The 15,328-nt window shown below is 47.0% G+C and overlaps 1 protein-coding gene across 4 annotated transcripts in view; it reads right to left on the bottom strand.

Moving 5' to 3' along the window:
- LOC119453950 (phenoloxidase-activating factor 2) overlaps positions 1 to 15,328 on the bottom strand; it is a 208,381-nt gene that overhangs the window by 180,377 nt on the left and 12,676 nt on the right. The window contains exon 1 of one of the 4 annotated variants that reach the window (XM_037715984.2): positions 12,611 to 12,649. The exons of 2 other annotated variants lie outside the window; for them this stretch is intronic. The gene's annotated coding sequence lies outside the window, so the exon portion shown is untranslated. One more of the 4 variants, XM_049666932.1, reaches the window with a different exon arrangement.

Raw genomic sequence — 15,328 nt, 5'->3', positions numbered from 1 at the left:
GCGTGCGTTGGAAAATGTGGCCCGACTATTACGAACTGAATGAACAAGCGTGGTGTGAGCGCGCACAAACACGAAGAGATCACACTGAATGACAGCAGACAACGACTGTCAAAACGCTGGCAGCAAGCATACGCCGCAACGGGCGAAGGTACGTGCGGTCTATCGCTTCAACGGAAACTGAGCGGCGAATGCACTTAAAGGTCAGAGCCGTGTGGAGATAAGAGACGGTGCGAGCGAGCGACGAGCGCGGTTGTTGGCAGAGAAGTGCGCCCCCCCCCCCCCCTTGCTCCCTCCGGCGCTGGCTTCCTGCTTCCTTGCTTGCGCGTGGGAGATTGAGTGCGTTCGCTCTCCGTGATAGCGCGCGTCTCCGCACGCTTCCTCTCGGTCATACGGCGCGCGGCGAAGATTTTATCTATAGGGAACGTCACGGCGACGGCGACGGCGACGGCGACGACGACGGCGACGGCGACGGCGACGACGACGGCGACGACGACGCCGACGGCAGAAATCCGGTTCAAGTGTCCATATAATTGCTATCGCAATAAAACACTAATTTACAAAGCTTTATTTTTAAGTCATTTAAGTTACTCCTGTCTAGTATGGGGCACCGCATCAAAAACAAATATTCACTGTCTCTCTATCTTGCAGAGAAAATAATAAGCTTGATATGTAATAAGCCGTACGATGCTCCTACTCAGCTACTGTTCACAACACTTAGGATTGAAAATTTCTTTCAACACCGTTTGGCACTGACGTGTCGAACGTCAGTGCCAAACGAACATGTCGCAGCCCTGACACTAGGACAGCTGAACAATGCAACATTCCGCACTCAAGAACGAATTATGGTGAACAAATGCTTCGACATACATTTCCGACTTTAATGAACAACCTCGCGTTACGAGATCTTCTGTCCTTATGCACCGTTCAGTCCAACTAATTATTGTTGTTTATTGCGTTTGTGCATACGCTATGCTGTATATTTGCCGTCTATGCCGTCTATGCCGTTTCTTGCTTTAGTTTGTGTTGTACTAAATATAGTGCTATGTTACGTTTTTTTTTTTTCGTTCTGGTATCATACCAATGCTTTAAGTAATTCATAACGCTCATATATAAAATTAATATTTCCTTGTGAACACAGACAACTTGTTTTTCTGATTATTAAAATGTTTTACGTCCTGTTTGTAAACCAACATTTTTGTAATTTGACACCTACCCACCTGTGTACTCACATGTGAGCGCCCGCTGCCTTCTGTTGCCTTTCATGGGTTTTTGGGCTGGTCAAGTTGCCTGCGCGCAACTTTTTACCCAGAACCCCACCATGTAATACTTTTCATAGGAAAATAACTCATTAATTTTCATTCGTTCATCTCCCGATTAGCGATGCAGTTGCGCCCCACTAAGCTCCGTTTGCAACATGCCTGTACAGATTGTCCGCGCCCGCCAACATATCGCGAAATGAAAACACGTATACAGCGGTGCTCAAATTTCCCAATAGCGAGTATCATAATCGTCGGAGAATTTTCGCAGAGGAGCTGTGAAAGCATCACTAGGTTGGTCTCGTCGTGCGCAGCATCGCCGAGCTGGGAGAGAGTGAAAGCGGAGCATAGAAGGAGAGGAGGTACAGAGAAGAAAGAGAGACAGACAGAAAACGAGAGAAATAAATAAAAAAATGTGGCAGCTTGCACTAGTGGTGCAAGGCTGGAGTAAACAGCGGAGCTGGTGATCGACTTAGCATCTTCCAGGTTTTACTAGGCTTGGCTTAGTTTGGTAGGCAATGCTAAGTGCTGCTGCGCGCGTTATTCCGGATCGGCTCGCCGCCGACGCTCAGATTCTCGCTTGGCCGCGCGACGCGCTTCAAGATGAGCGGCTTTTTCTTCGGGTGTCCGGATCTTCTTTGGTCGTCCTTTGTCAATCAATCAATCAATCAAATCAGGTTTATTTTTCCATAAAGAAATGGCTACATGTACTCGCCACAGAGTCAACGAGAGTGCTGCGCCGTCGCGGCGGCTTCAAGCTTTATCTCCCCGGTGACGTCCAGGCCAAGCTGCGCCTCCACACTTGCCGGGGAGTGGCTGGTCGAAACCTGCCGAGCCGCTGCCAGAGGCGCCTGCTGCGGTTCGCGCGCGTTCAGCGCGAACGCGGGGAAACACGGAAGGCGTCGGCAGTAGCTCCGCGCGTTGCCTCGTTGGTGCTGCTGTAATTTCTTTCTCTCTCCCTCCCTCCCTCCCTCTCATTTTCTCTCTCTCCTGAGCATCGCGCGCGCCGCGTGCATGCTCTCCTTCCCTCTCCTTAACGTCTCATGTCAAGGCAACATGTGCACGGCACGGAGAGGAGGCGAAGCACATGCCGCTCAGCGAGGTGTTCGCGACACACGGACTGACGGTCGGCTTAAACAGCTCCGGTGATCAAAAATGTTGCAGTGGCTTAGCTCGGCTATGCCAGGATATACGTAGCGTTAGCAAAGGTTCAGCTGATTATTCTTAGCTTTCCTGGTTGTCTAGATTGTCAAGGATTAGCTTGATTGTCATGCTTACTGCTGCTCCAATGACACACACAAACGCCAGTCAGAAGCGCAGCGGCTCCAGCGCAGTGTCAGACGGCGACTGCACAGCGAGCGCGCGCCAGCGCCAGTGCGTCTACCACGGCTACGACGTCACTCCTCTGGAATGCGCAGACCGGCGGCGGTGAGTCGCGCGCGGCGGCGGCGGCGGAGTGCGCGAGAGGTGCCGGCTCCGGTGGCTCCGGTGCGCAAGCCGTGTGACATCACTGATCCTTGCGCATGCGCAGCACGGCTCTTGATGTACCGCGCGAAACGGGCTTGGCTAGGCCAGTGTAGCTAACGCTACAAAAAAATCACAGCATATCCACGAGGTGAATGATGATGATGGGGCGAAGCTCCGGAGGGATCATCGGTAAACCGTGAACACTCCGAGTAATTCGCCCAGTATATGATCAAGTAAACACGTGAGAAACAGTGTGTGTATATATACAATACGTTTTATTTTCTTGGACGCTTGGTTTGCGGAGTCCCTTCATTACCACAGCTTTGTGGTCCGTGAAATGAAGGGATAACGGTTGGATAACGCCGCTACTTCGCGTTAGCGAACGCCTGAGTCTTCGCGCCGCAGCCGTGCCGCTTCTGCCTCTCGTTCTCGCACTACGGGGTCTTCGCGCCGCCGCCGCGCTGCCTGTCGTGAAGCCGTGGCCTCGCGGGCTCTCACTGCGGGATTCTGCCTGCGAGCGCGCGCCGCCGCCGCCTTCCGTGCTCTCCGCTCCGCAGCCTTGTCTTCCATCCGGCGACTCCGAACGAAAGAGAAAGCGCGCCAAGAGCGAGCACCTTTTATTATAACACCCCCTAGCGGTAACCCGTCGCACCACATTGTAGGTTTTCTCATCAACTATACGAAAAACTAGCGCCACCTATAGTCGGATACAACTTTAGAAGACAGCGGCATTTGCCCCTCAAAGGCGGATGGACACGAGCCGGCACCAATAGGCGCGCACTTCAGGTGACGTCATGAGCCGGACGGCCGGTGTCCCCGCCGACGGAGAACATGCCTAACATAACCGCCCTCGCTTCGAACGGGGCCGAGTCGCGTCAGCTCTGTGCGTCTCCCTTCGTCAGAGTGAATTCAAATTGTTTGTGGTGGTCTGTCATGCCAGAAATATTATTGTGAGCTTACGATGCACAATTTGTGCCGCGTGCGTTTGTTCTGAGCCTTGAGCCGGCGAAGAAAGATTGCAGCGAACATCGGTGGCGCTGCGCTGCACTTCGTGTGGAAACAAGCGCGGCGGCATACCGCTGCAAACAAACATCGTACGTGTTTGTTCCGTGGTGTTTTGTTTTGCTCCTAAGTGAAGTTACGACGAGGAGAGTTCGCCAAAGTCTGGTACCTACTGTGAGCGGCGGGTGTGTTTGTGTACTGTGCCCCTGCGTTTCTCGTCGGACGTGGTGAAGTGATGGAGCAAAACCATTATCAGGATAAATGAGAAAAGCGTGCGCGGATGAAACCAACCTGCGAGTTTCTCAACAGAAAAGATTTGTGAAAGCAACCTCCAACGCACAGATTCGTTGCCGCCAGCTCAGCGTGCAAACGACCGATCGTTGGCAGCAGTGTGATAAGATAGCCGAGCGTCTAGCGGCGTCGTTCGAGTGTTGTGTAGCACCGTCGATTGATTGCTTTCCACCAATGCTAACAATCAGTGACTAACACGCGCTGCTTGAGCGAATGTCATTGGATTGTTAACGGTCAGGCGTTTGGAAGCAGTGTTTGTTTCCTTAATGTCAGCCTGAATGCTAATTTAAAATTATGACTGATACACTGGTGCCGTTGCAAGGGAGCTTGGCATGAATTCCCGTCGCTGTGTGGCTTACAACTCTTCGCTCACTGCACGCGCCAGCTGTAGAAAGCCTGCTGTGACACAATCGCGCATAAGTTGTGCTGTCAGCGCTCGACTTGCTTTCCCACAACACAGCTTTGCGCTTTGTCGTGATATGTCGCTACTAAAAAAATCCTATGACAGTGAAGGCAACAGAGCCAATATGTACATTAAAAAAAAAGTACGACAAAGTAGGCACAGCTGCTTGTGAACTGACTCCTAATAGTTCTACTCGTGTCTGCGTTAAATGAGTGTGCGTGTTTTCTTGTGTGTTTGTGTATATTTGTTATTTTGCCCTTTTTGTATTTTAGATCTTAGTTTTCGCGCTCGCGTTTGTGTTCATGTGTGTGAATATGTGAGTTCTTCCGTGCGTGTATGTATTTGTTCCTATTTCTATCCTTTTATTTTTGCATTTGTTCTTGTAAGCATGCTGCAGCCACGACTTTCGACAATTCCATTAACTCGTCTCATTCAAAGCATCAAGTCCTGTGAATAGCAGGGCTGGTCTCTTCGATGTCATTAAAGCTATTCTCTCTTGTCAACCTTGCCTCCTCAGTCTGCCACCTTGCTTTGTTTTCTCCTACTATTCTGACCTTGCTTCTTTTGCTGTTGCTGCAACGTGATTAATCAACTTGCACCAAAGAAAGTTCTATCAGCTGTGACAACAGAAACATTGACAGATACAAAATGTTAAAAGCATCACGTGGCTTGCACAGTTACTTCGTCTCTTTCCCCTGTTAATGTGTTTATGCATCAGTTCATACGGTAGCTTACCAGAAGTGCACATGAAAAGGTGCCATATTGTGAAACAGCACCTTGCTATGTTGTTGCATTCAGTCTTTATAAACAGATGGTTTTGCTGCCCGTCACATGTAGTGGTACACATATATAACATTGTGCAGTGGGGTATCATTTCCTGTCATGACGCTTTCATCATTACAAATGCAGTTTTCTAGTGAATGGAGTCCAGCAAAGCAGTGCTGTGAGAGCTTTTGCAACTTTCACCATTTATTCCCCAGTATCACTGTCTGAATCTGTCCGTCACTTTGCCTACGGCTTGTAATGAACAAAGTGACTCACTAAAACACGTTCAACTTTTTTCCGGTACGTAAATATGACAAAAAAATGCTAGCAAAGTTATTCACGTTAATAATTGTGCTTGCATTCGCATTACTTGCTCGAGTCAGGTTAATAAATTGAAAATTGGCTATGACAACACCTCAATTTTCAGTGCAGACTGCTAACGGAGCCATAAAGCGTGCTCAGACTAATTTCACTATGGGGCGCGTCAAACTCGACGGTTGCTGCCTGAATGAGCAGTTTGGGCCTCACTAAGCTAATGATGTTTTATATTTGTTCTCTTAATCGCAATTACTTGTGTGAGCCAGATAACAAAATAAACAATGCAACCACATGAATGTGCTTTGGCATTCAAGCTGCTGACAGTGGCTGTCAGTTTGGTATTGTCTGCTGCTATTTCACCACCACTCGCTATGACATGACTGCGATTTCCAGTGCAGACTGCTAACGTAACCATCAAGCGTGCTCTGACTCCTGCTATTTCACTATGGGGCGCGTCAAACTCGACGGTGGCTGCCTGAATGAGCATTTTGGGCCTCTCTACGCTAATGATGTTTTATATTTGTTCTCTTAATCGCATTACTTGTGTGAGCCAGATAACAAAATAAACAATGCAACCACATGAATGTGCTTTGGCATTCAAGCTGCTGACAGTGGCAGTTTGGTGTTGTCTGCTGCTATTTCACCACCACTTGCTATGACATGACTGTGATTTACAGTGCAGACTGCTAACAGAACCATCAAGCGTGCTCTGACTACTGCTATTTCACTATGGGGCACGTCAAACTCGACGGTGGCTGCCTAAATGAGCATTTTGGGCCTCTCTAAGCTAATGATGTTTTATATTTGTTCTCTTAATCGCATTACTTGTGTGAGCCAGATAACAAAAGAATGCAACCACATGAATGTGCTTTGGCATTGAAGCTGCTGACAGTGGCTGTCAGTTTCGTGTTGTCTGCTGCTATTTCACCACCACTCGCTATGGCATGACTGCGATTTTCAGTGTAGACTGCTAACATAACCATAAAGCGTGCTCTGACTACTGCTATTTCACTATGGGGCGCGTCAAACTCGACGGTGGCTGCCTGAATGAGCAGTTTGGGCCTCTCTAAGCTAATAATGTTTTATATTTGTTCTCTTAATCGCATTACTTGCGTGAGCCAGATAACAAAATAAACAATGCAACCACATGAATGGCTGCCCGAATTAGCATTTTGAGCCCGCCAACGATAATCAGGGTTAACAATAGTGTTTCAATTCAGATATGCCAGCATTTAAATGTGTTTCTATGCCACTTCTTAAATCGAGCACAATGTATGCAGGACGTTGCTTATCAGAATTGAGCTTCTATTTTAAGGAATATGCCATAAATGAAACTGCTTATTTATTTGAGAGGTCACGGAATGGATGGTTGGCTGTTGCGAACCCACCGGCAAAATTTTGGTAGCCCTAATAAGGGCTGTTCTTTTGTTAATAAGAAGCGTTTATGCTTCGTCAAGTGGCTCAATGCCAGACAGCTCGCAGTCGGAGTCGCTTTCTTCAGTGTCATCTTCACCCAGCTGGATGATGATGGGTTGAATGTGCTCAGTCCCAGACGTGTCAAGTCTGAACTTTGCCTCCAAGTCCATCACATGCTGAATGCTCTTCCTCCAGTCTTCCGCCGTTACCTGCTTGATTTTCTCCCTCAAGATGACATCAACCGAGGACAGCTTGAAGTCTCTGTTGTCCGCAGCGATGCCATTTTTGACCTTGGCCCACACAAGCTCAATGGGATTAAATTCGCAGTGGTACGGCGGGAGCCTGAGTACAATGCAACCGGCCTTTACAGCTGTGTTGTCTACGATGTAGCTCAGAAAGCGTGACTTTACAGATGCCACCAGCTCAAGCAGCTGCTTCTTTATCATCCTTTCACCGTAGGTGATGTTCTTGCTTGTGAGCCACTCCTGTATCTTTTCCTTCTTCCAGGCCGTCGTCGGCAATTTCTCTTCTCGCCGGCTATGGTAAGGTGCATTGTCTAAAACAATGACGCTACCAGCTGGCAACTTCTGCAGAACGTCATTGAACCAGCCCTCAAAGCGATTTCCGTCCATTTCCTCGTGGTAGTCGCCTGTCTTTTGGCCTCGGAATATATCCAAGCAGCCGTCGACGAAACCATCCTCGCTGCCGATGTGCGTCACGATTAGGCGCTGACCTTTCCCAGAAGGTTGTTTTAGACCCGTCGTCAGGCCATTTGCTCGAGCGAACAGCCGTCCGCGCTTCTGCACCACGGTGTCTGTCCACACGATCGACCGAGTGTGTCCTGCCGTCACCCATGTCTCGTCCAGGTAGAAGATCTTTCGGCCTGCCGCCCGGTAGCGCTCCACATCACGGAGGTAGCGATTCCGCCAATCGGTGATGTCATCCCGGTCGATAAGCAGCGAGTTGCGGCTTCTCTTTTCGTGCTTGAAGCCGATCTCGGCAAGCAGGCGACGCACAGTACACCGCCTTAGTGATGGTAGTTCCATACGCTCCGAGAACTCGGTAGTTACCTTCTCGACCGTCGGTATCTCGTTGCGGCGAAAGAAATCGTGCACACATGATCTCAGCGCGCACAACGTGAAGCTGTCAAACTTCGCGCTGCGTCTCCTCTTCTCCGCATTGCGTGGCCGCTTTCGCGAGGGCGTCGTCAGTTTGCCACCCGAAAAATGCGAAGCTTTAACTTCCTGCCTCACCCTGAACACAGTCCTTTCGCTTACACCAATCATGTCGGCGACAAACTTGTTCGTGTCCTCCACGCTGCGTTCAGGCTGCCTGTTACGCCAAAACGTGTAGCAGTGGAAGATCATGTAGCGTGAATCGCTGTTCAGGATGTGGCCGCTCTTGTTCTTGCCGAGGCTCCTTGGTGGTGTGGTCATCGAGGCGACACAAGGCTCGTTCGGCAACAAAGGATCGCGTTCCGATGTCACCTCGCTGGGCTCCATGGCGGAAAACTGGCACGGAATGCCGCGCGCGATCGTTCGCGAACTCACGAGATCGCAGGTTCGCAACCGCGAAAAAAAAAGAAAAAAATATTAATTAAAAATAAGCCCAACACATTAAAAAAATAAGGTTGTGCAAGCACACAAAAAGTATATATGAATCTTATGCTATTAAGCCAGCGACTGCTACGCCCGGTGCCGTCGATCTTGCTCTGTAGCAGACGACGCACAGCGTTGTAGAAGGCACGGAGTTATTTTTCTCTCGCGATCCGGCATGTGCGGTAGCATTTCCATCATGATAGTTTTACCAAACCACTCGTCAAGATACACAAATCTTATTTATACCGACAAATACGTGTTTTAAAAGCAGTCACAATTTTTTGAGTGGGACTATTTCTTTAGTCGCGGAGGAATTGGCTGCTGCGCTTCGGTCAACTGGGCGGGGCCTCCTCCTGTCTTCTAAAGTTGTACCCGACTATAGTGACATTATATACACTTATATAAAGAAAGATCGACACTTACGCCATCTAGTGAACACTTCATAAAACTACAGGTGGCTACATACTACATCGGAGGAAGGACAGACCCACGCCCGAAGAGCTTCGCCCCTAAAATGAACTTTATGGCGAGGCGGCATTCGAGTCCGGGTACCCAGGGTCCGAAGGCAAGCGTCATAACCACTGCGCTATATAACCACTTTTTTTAACGTGGTATTTATTACAATGAATGAAATGTATGTACAGGAACTATTTACAATATGAGCACCAGGTGTACATAAGTAATCAAACGTCAACGAGCAGTCCATATGAAGAAAATGGCACACACAGCAACACCGTCCTTCACAGCAAAAACTTGAAAGACGAAGTTAAACACCTAATCAAAAGTGGATACCAAGCCGGCTAACATTCTTCTTGGTTGTAAATGTCCTTTAAGTGCATGATCATCTGAGTGAAATGCGATCTTGAGGAAATATTTTTTTCTGCATTTCGGTCTTGCATACGAGATTTCCATAGGCTATGCAGGCCTATCAGTAAAACTTATCGAATGGAACATCACCTTACGGAGCAACAATATATCGGATACTGTGATAATTTAGATCAAAATATTTTTGCAAATTTCTATGGATATATCCCAAAATAAAATGGCATCTTTAGAAACAATAAAACAGTGTTCAGTGGTTTCAGGCACGTCACATAGGCGACAGTTAACTGACGAAACGAAAATATTCTTTTTATGCAGCCTTGTTTTAACAGGCAAGGTTTCAGTGTGTAATTTGTAAAAAAAAAGTTTTTGTAGAAGGGGGAACTGACATTTTGCGCGCTCTTGCAAGCACATCATGTCCTGGTAATGTGATGTATACGCATCGATAAAACGGCGGAGGGAACAACATCGATATTAAATCTTCGTAAAGATTTTTTTCGTCACACAGTAAATAAATAATCTTTAGAAAAGCGAACAGTCAGAAAAGAAATCGAAAAATAAACCTCACGCACAAACCCCCATAAACAAGGTCTAGAAATTCAGTTTGAGGACACCATCAATTCTGGCAGGACATGAACCAGGTTTACCTGCAAGAAAGCTCGTAATACCAGATGACAGCTATCCCGAAAAAAGAAAAAGCGCGAGACTAACTGTCGCGCATATAAATGCACCAACCCTAACCCTCCAGCACTCACTGGTCGAAAAATGTTGTCGCGTCTCATAGGTTCAGAACTGGAAGACCATATGAACGTTGAAAAAATCTTATGAAAACGTTGATGGTAAAGCCTTGCGCAGTGAAGAACCTGAAAGACATGGAAAACTTTGGTTGCCAAAAACATGTTGCAGGCTTCTGCTCTTCCAAATATTGATAGACGGTGCGGGACAAAGGTATTTGTGTAGCTCTGGAGGACTGGAACGCGCTCTCTCCAGTAGTGTGCACTGAACTTGTAGGCATGCAGTGGAACTCCTAGATATTTAGGTGGCACACAGGATCACTAAATGCCAGCATAATTTGATGGTGTAATGGCCCAATATCCAAACCATAGCCCTGAGCTTTTAGTGCTATTCATCCGCGCGCCGGAGACACAACCAAACTCTTCTATGATAGAAAGAGTTTTATCGATGCATGGCTTGTCTTTGCAGAAGAATGCAATATCATGCTAGCACTTTTACCTCATTACCGAGAATATTAAATCCACGAACACTGCTGCAGTTCAAAATGCTGACAGAGTATTTCTAAGTAGAGGCCAAAGAGGAGCGGGGACATAGGGCATCCTTGTTTCCCGGAAGAACGAATGTGGACGGGATTTGAGAGCCTACCATTGACAGCAAAGCGGATCGTACAACGACTATAACAAAGTCGAACGCCATTAAGCCCTGTGGATCCTACATTGGCATGTTGTAGAAGAAAAAATAAAAACGAACCCGATCAAATGCTTTTGCGAGGTCAATCTGGAGCATTGCAAGTTGATCATAAGAAGTAGAACAGTATTCAAGAACTGTGCGAGAGACCTGTATGTTAGTTTCTATGGAACCGCCTTTGATACCGCATGTTTGATGAGGACCAATAAGAATTGAAATCGCTACCTGACACCTATTTGACAAAATTTTAGCAAAAGTTTTGTAGTCAACGTTTGACAATGTAATCGGTCTATAACCATCAACAGAACGTAATTTTTCTCTGTCAGTACTTTAGGTATTAACATTGTGTGGCTTTTTGTGAAAGACTGTGGTAAATCCTCTAGTTCAAAACTTGTTAAAAATATCTTCAGTAGAACAGGCGTAAGAAAGGACTTAGAGGTTTTATGAAATTCACCCGAAATTCCATCGGGACCGGGAGTTTTTGACATGGGTAACTGATCAATGGCAACCTCTAGCTCCTGTTTAGTAAAGGGACCGCTAATGACTGAACATTGTTCATCACTTAGAGGAGTTATTAAAGACGCAAAGTATTGTAGAAGCTTGATATTGTGGTCTCCAGAAGCATCACTGAAGAGCATCGAATAGAAGTCTTCGAATTGAGACACAATATCACTCGTGTCAGTTACTAATGCGTCTTTCGAATACATGTCGGTAATAACTTTTGCAGAAGCGTGGCGGCGTTCATCAATCAAAGTCTGACGGGTCGGCTTCTCAGAAAGCAAGGCGCGGTTATTACGTGACCGAACACGGGTGCCTCTATAGTGCACTGCGTCAAACTTTTGCAAGTCACATTTCGCGAGCGTACGCTGATGACATTGCAAACGCGAAATGCGCTATACAACCACGCTTGCAGGACATACATTTATGGGACCCATATGGTTGCATTGTACCGATGATTGTAACACAACTTGCTATGGGCGAGAGAAAGAGAAAAGGAGAGCCAGAGAGAGAGCAAGAAAACAATATAAACTTTCATGGCAAGGCGGGATTTGAACCAGGGTACTCACGGTCCGATGGCGAGCGTCATACCCACCACGCTCTATACACCAACGCCTGCAGAGCTCCGCTGTTTCATCATATTTCACAAGCATGAAACTGGCTTAGTCATAAAGATAATAGACATTGTTACATAAATATAAAGACATTAGACATTTTTACTGTAATTTTTCCAGTAATCAACACTGTTGTAACTTCTGAAATCGCGAATATGTATGTAATCTGCTGTATAACCTGTAGTTGGCGGGGGCTGAGGCCTTTAGTCTCAGCCTACCCTCTATTGAATGAACGAGAAGTAAAGTTCCAACTCAAATTCAAATGTGCGTCGGGTATGCATATTTTTACTGCTTGAGTTACATTGCTCTCTTGATGATCACTGAAAGGGGAATTGTTATCCACCTACTACGAGGTTTCTCGGAAAGAAACGTTCACAGTTCACATCTTTTATGAACGTCCTGCCACTTTATTTCCGCAGTACTTATTTGCCATATTACGTGTCCCTAAACTACGAGTTGTATAACTCAGCCTCGCTCTACATCCTTCCAACTTTGCTGCTAACCTTTTTTTTTTTTGGCAGTCTCAATGGTAGGACAGCTTTGCATGCTACCCACCCAAGCAATAAATTTCGGTTTTACAAGCTTATGTTCACCCTTCGTATGTCGGGCTAATCGCGAACACACTGCGTTGGTAAGGGCAGAGTATGCTCGTTCCCTAGCCATTACAAGCCAAGCTGTCTATGAATGAGGCTTAGCTGTGAATCACTTACTCGAATGTAGTGGTTTAGACGCACTCACGTTAAATCCACCGGCGCGCCTTGAAGCCGTCCCGTCCGATGGCACACGTGGCTACTGGTGACGGAGGAAACACGAGCAGCCCGGACACCCGGAGGCGGCGGTTTCGCTTATCGGCCCCGGAAGGTTGGAGGCCGGAACGGGGCATCCCGCCGGGCGCGCCTGCACGCCTGTGCATGGCAACGATGCAGTAGCTGTCTTTGCATGATTTCTAACGGGAATCAACTTATCCCACCTACATATGAAAGAGCGGCACTGGGCAGCAAGAAGTCTATGGCGACAGCAAAATGACGCGGCACCATAACCTTGGGGGCTAAAAAAATCATCGGCACGTTAAATCGAGTAGCCACTTTTTTCAGGCAATGTATGACCTTGTGCATGTACGGAACCACTTCTGGCCTCTGAGTGCCCACCAGGGTTTCCGCGGCATTCTTGCAAGAACGGCGCTTAATTTTTTTTTTTTTTTTTTTTTTTCTTTTTTTTTTTTTGAGGAGCGTTTCCGCCACTGACATGACGACCGACCCAGGGAAGCCGGCTGAAAAAAGCCTTCCCAATTGCAAGTCAAAACTAGCTTGCACATTGTGAACGCACGACTTCCGAAGCGCCGATTCCAAACAGAGTGGTGCAATGCCTCTCTTTCTTAATTATCTTAAGAGTGAGCTGATTTGTGCTCTTTTTGTGCCCACGGGGAATATGCCCAGCACACGTGGCTTTCGCTGAAATCCAGGCGTAAATCTGCAGCTTTCCTTCTTCTGGAAGCTCATATGTGAAAGTCAGCCCTTTGCCGTGATTATTGAAATCATCGAAAACACACTTTTGCGCTTGCGGATACGAGTTGGAGCATTTCTTGGTAAAAAGAATTAAGAAGTCGTCCATATAATGAAAAACTGTAAGGACAGCGTCATTGCTAGCATGAACAAAACGATCGTGTAAAGAGCGATCAATGGAAGATAAAAAATGTGGCACAGCACAGGCACGATGCAGGAACAAGTGCCTCTTTTTTGCAGATACATCTGGCCGTCAAATTAATTACTCTGAAGGTAAAATGCTAAAAGGGCTAAAAGGTTCTCTACCGACATGCCTGGGTCTTGTTAGTAGCACCTGTGTTGTGCCTTCCCGTTGCGCTCCATTTCAAGATGCTTCTTATGTGATACCTTATATGCATAAAGTTTCCCAAGGCCTCAAAACAATTTGCGAAAGGTATGGCGGGAGAGTGGCTTTTTCGGCTCCTTTAAAAATGAAATGCCTTCGTAAAAAAGTAAATAACGACAGAAACAAATAAGCGAAAAGCAAATGCAAAATAAACCACGTAGATAGATTTTTGGACGGTGTAGAGCGGCCTTGCCTACAAGATACCTTTCTCGTGCGGGAGATCATACATAGGGCAGACAGGCCGCTGTATCAATATTAGGTTAAGAGATGCGACAGAAATGCTCCAGGACATTTGGCGACACACTGCGCATGACATGGCTGTAAGCCTGTCTCTGAGAAAAGCAAGCTCGCTGTAGCTCTGAAAAAGCACGTGAAATCTTGGAAGCGTATTTCATGCTAAAAAAATGAACCAGGAAACCACGCGAGCACACCTTCTGTGGCGCTGGGAGAAAAAGCTTTTAAATCCATAGATGAATGTTAGATTAAGCCATACCAGTAATTGTGAAATCGGATGTGCCTAGACTATACCTTCATTTTTCGTCTTTCTTTTCATGTTTTTTTTTTTTTTTTTTTCCTTGTCTTGCAGTCACCTTTCATGTTTAGATTTGACGTGCGCTAGCGATTAATAAACAGTTGAAACTTTGCGCACATGTGTGTCAGTTGTTTTTTCGTCCTTTCTAAAACAGTCGAGCGCAGTGAACAGAAGGACGCCATACCAGAAGGGCCCCGTATTCAATGTAGCGGCATTGCCGGAAAGCGCCAATGGTGCAGCCGGATGCCACTCTCGCGCTTACCACCGAACAGCAGCAGCGCCGCCGCGAAGTCACTTGTGCGTTCCGGCAAGTTTGTCTGAACGATTCAAGCAGCAGATAAACTTTGTATTGTGGTTTCGCCATTGAGGAGCGCCACATAGTAAGTGTCCACGCAGTTCCGGCACACACCCAGCGGTTAGCATGAAAGATCCAAGAGCTGCGCCTACCGAATTCCCAGTGGCTGACGTGATAGTTGAAGAGCGCCACGTAGGCTCCGATGGTTGGTTTCCAACTCTCAGCACAGCAGCCCGATGTTTTAACCATTTGACAGTGACCAGGTGCGCGGGAAAACGGTTACAGACGGAGCCGGATACAAAGCTTGCTCCAAGAAAGGGCGTCAAGTGCCCTAAGAATGCTAATGGCATTTTCAAAAATTAGGACAGAAACTCCCCGCTGGTGAATCGCAATATAGCGCGAAGCGTTCCTCGTAATCATTACTTATGAAGCCCTTGAAATCAAGACTTCCAGATTTTAAGAGATAAGCAAGTACAAAGAATACCCCCAGTAAATTAATTTTTACTACCAATCTTGTGTTTGGTAAATAAAAGAAATGTCACTGTAGTGTTTTAACGCCATAGCGTTAAACACTACAGTCGCAGAAAATCCCGCGTCGGCAATCGGCGGGTGATCGCGGGTGGCGGAGAAAATCATCCAGCCACATCGACGGCCCTCCACGTGGTGCAAGGTTTTGGTGAACAAAAATTGAATTTCTCAGAGTGAAATCCGCCAGAAAAATGGCAAAGTCGTTCGGTGTTGG

This window comes from Dermacentor silvarum, chromosome 5 (assembly GCF_013339745.2).
Source record: "Dermacentor silvarum isolate Dsil-2018 chromosome 5, BIME_Dsil_1.4, whole genome shotgun sequence".
NCBI lineage: Eukaryota > Metazoa > Arthropoda > Arachnida > Ixodida > Ixodidae > Dermacentor > Dermacentor silvarum.
Note: the sequence above shows the minus strand (reverse complement) of the source record. Positions and strands in the feature narration are given on the sequence as shown.